This window comes from Arachis hypogaea, chromosome 16 (genome assembly GCF_003086295.3).
Source record: "Arachis hypogaea cultivar Tifrunner chromosome 16, arahy.Tifrunner.gnm2.J5K5, whole genome shotgun sequence".
Lineage (NCBI taxonomy): Eukaryota > Viridiplantae > Streptophyta > Magnoliopsida > Fabales > Fabaceae > Arachis > Arachis hypogaea.
In genome coordinates, this window is record NC_092051.1 from 55,662,640 (window position 1) to 55,666,133 (window position 3,494).

The 3,494-nt window shown below is 37.2% G+C and overlaps 1 non-coding gene across 1 annotated transcript; it reads right to left on the bottom strand.

Moving 5' to 3' along the window:
• Positions 1 to 1,464: 1,464 nt before the first annotated feature.
• LOC112760926 (small nucleolar RNA R71) lies at positions 1,465 to 1,572 on the bottom strand. The gene has a single exon (XR_003181340.1). It is a non-coding gene; the product is annotated as a small nucleolar RNA R71 (small nucleolar RNA).
• Between the last annotated feature and the right edge of the window lie 1,922 nt (positions 1,573 to 3,494).

The window sequence follows — 3,494 nt, forward strand, 5'->3', positions numbered from 1 at the left end:
CCTTTTTCACTCATCAAATTCGAAAATTTGGATTGACTTTTTCAAAATTTTTTAAATCAAATTGTTTCTCATGAGTCAAATCAAATTTTCAATTTGAAAATCTTATCTTTTTCAAAATCTTTTTCAAAAATCAAATCTTTTTCAAAATTCTTAGTTATTTTCGAAAATTTCAAAAATATTTTTCAAAAATCTTTTTCTTATTTTTATATAAAATTTTCGAAAATAACTAATCAATTAATGTTTTGATTCAAAAATTTGAAGTTTGTTACTTGCTTGTTAAGAAAGATTCAAACTTTAAGTTCTAGAATCATATCTTGTGATTTCTTATGAATCATGTCATTAATTGTGATTTTAAAAATCAAATCTTTTTCAAAAACTAATTTCTATCATATCTTTTCAAAAATATCTTCTTATCTTATCTTTTTCAAAAATATCTTTTCAAAATATCTTTTCTAACCTCCTAACTTCTTATCTTTTCAAAATTTGTTTCAACTAACTAACTAACTTTTTGTTTGTTTCTTAATTTTTTCAAAACCACCTAACTAATTCTCCCTTTCTAATTTTCGAAAATACCTCCTCCTTTTTCAAAAATTTCTTTTTAATTAACTAATTATTTTTATTTCTATTTTCAAAAAAAAAAAATTTCGAAAAAAATTTTACTAAATATTTTTCAAAAACGATTTTCAAAAATCACTAACTCCTTTTCAAAAATAATTTTCGAAAATTATTCCTCCCCCATCTCATTCTATTTATTCATTCATATCCTAACATCTCATTTCATCTCTCTTCCATCCTCACAGTTGTGTTTCTTCCATTACATCACATTCTTTGTCTCCCCCTCTTCTTCCACTTACATAAGGGAACCTCTATACTGTGGTAAAGAGAATCTCTATTATTATTATTATTTTTCTGTGCCCTCTTCTTTGTCATATGAGCAGGAGCAAGGATAAGAACATTCTTGTGGAAGCAGATCCAGAACCTGAAAGGACTCTGAAGAGAAAATTAAGAGAAGCTAAAATACAACAATCCAGAGATAACCTTTCAGAAATTTTCGAACAGGCAGAGGAGATGGCAGCCGAAAATAATAATAATGTAAGGAAGATGCTTGGTGACTTTACTGCACCTAATTCCAATTTACATGGAAGAAGCATCTCCATTCCTGCCATTGGAGCAAACAACTTTGAGCTGAAACCTCAATTAGTTTCTCTAATGCAGCAGAACTGCAAGTTTTATGGACTTCCATCCGAAGATCCTTTTCAGTTCTTAACTGAATTCTTGCAGATATGTGATACTGTTAAGACTAATGGAGTAGATCCTGAAGTCTACAGGCTCAAGCTTTTCCCTTTTGCTGTAAGAGACAGAGCTAGATTATGGTTGGATTCTCAACCCAAAGACAGCCTGAACTCTTGGGATAAGCTGGTCACGGCTTTCTTAGCCAAGTACTTTCCTCCTCAAAAGCTGAGCAAGCTTAGAGCTGATGTTCAAACCTTCAGACAGAAAGAAGGTGAATCCCTCTATGAAGCTTGGGAAAGATACAAACAGTTGACCAAAAAGTGTCCTTCTGACATGCTTTCAGAATGGACCATCCTGGATATATTCTATGATGGTTTATCTGAGCTATCAAAGATGTCATTGGATACCTCTGCAGGTGGATCCATTCACCTAAAGAAAACGCCTGCAGAAGCTCAAGAACTCATTGACATGGTTGCTAATAACCAGTTCATGTACACTTCTGAAAGGAATCCTGTGAGTAATGGGACGCCTATGAAGAAGGGAGTTCTTGAAGTTGATACTCTGAATGCCATATTGGCTCAGAACAAAATATTGACTCAGCAAGTCAATATGATTTCTCAGAGTCTGCATGGAATGCAAGCTGCATCCAACAGTACTCAAGAGGCATCTTCTGAAGAAGAAGCCTATGATCATGAGAACCCTGCAATAGCAGAGGTAAATTACTTAGGTGAACCTTATGGAAACACCTATAACTCAACATGGAGAAATCATCCAAATTTCTCATGGAAGGATCAAAAGCCCCAACAAGGCTTTAATAATGGTGGAAGAAACAGGTTTAGCAATAGCAAGCCTTTTCCATCATCAACTCAGCAACAGACAGAGAACTCTGAACAAAATGCTTCTAATTTAGCAAATCTAGTCTCTGATCTATCTAAGGCCACTGTAAGTTTCATGAATGAAACAAGGTCTTCCATTAGAAATCTGGAAGCACAAGTGGGCCAGCTGAGTAAAAGGATCACTGAAATCCCTCCTAGTACTCTCCCAAGCAATACAGAAGAGAACCCAAAAGGAGAGTGCAAGGCCATTGACATAAGGGCCATGGCCGAACCTGTAAGGAGAGGAGAGGACGTGAATCCCAAGGAGGAAGACCTCCAGGGACATCCAGTGATCAATAAGGAGCTTCCCTCTGAGGAACCAAAGGACTCTGAGGCTCATCTAGAGACCATAGAGATTCCATTGAACCTCCTTATGCCCTTCATGAGCTCTGATGAGTATTCCTCTTCTGAAGAGAATGAGGATGTCACTAAAGAGCAAACTGCCAAGTTTCTTGGTGCAATCATGAAGCTGAATGCCAAATTGTTTGGCATTGATGCTTGGGAAGTTGAACCTCCCTTGTTCATCAATGAACTAAGTGATCTGGATCAACTGACATTGCCTCAGAAGAGACAGGATCCTGGAAAGTTCATAATACCCTGTACCATAGGCACCATGATCTTTAAGGCTCTGTGTGACCTTGGTTCAGGAATAAACCTCATGCCCCTCTCTGTAATAGAGAAACTGGGAATCTATGGGGTGCAAGCTACTAAAATCTCACTAGAGATGGCAGACAGCTCAAGAAGACAGGCTTATGGACAAGTAGAAGATGTATTAGTAAAGGTTGAGGGCCTTTACATACCTACTGATTTCATAGTCCTGGATACTGGAAAGGAAGAGGATGAATCCATCATCCTAGGAAGACCTTTCCTGGCCACAGCAAGAGCTGTGATTGATGTTGACAGAGGTGAAATAGTCCTTCAATGGAATGAGAACTCCCTTGTATTCAAAATGCAAGGATCTCCCTCTGCAACCATGGAGAGGAAGCTTGAAAAGCTTCTCTCAAAGCAGAGTCAACCAGAGCCCCCACAGTCAAACTCTAAGTTTGGTGTTGGGAGGCCACAACCAAACTCTAAGTTTGGTGTTGAACTCCCATATCCAAACTCTAAGTTTGGTGTTGGAGAGTCTCAACAAAGCTCTGCACATCTGTGAGGCTCCATGAGAGCCCACTGTCAAGCTATTGACATTAAAGAAGCGCTTGTTGGGAGGCAACCCAATGTTTATCTAACTCTTATTTTTATTGTTTTTCATGTTTTCTTAGGTTCATGATCATGTGGAGTCACAAAATAAATATAAAAATTAAAAAACGGAATCAAAAACAGCAGAAGAAAAATCACACCCTGGAGGAGCATCTGTCTGGCGTTCAAACGCCAGAACAGAGCATAGTT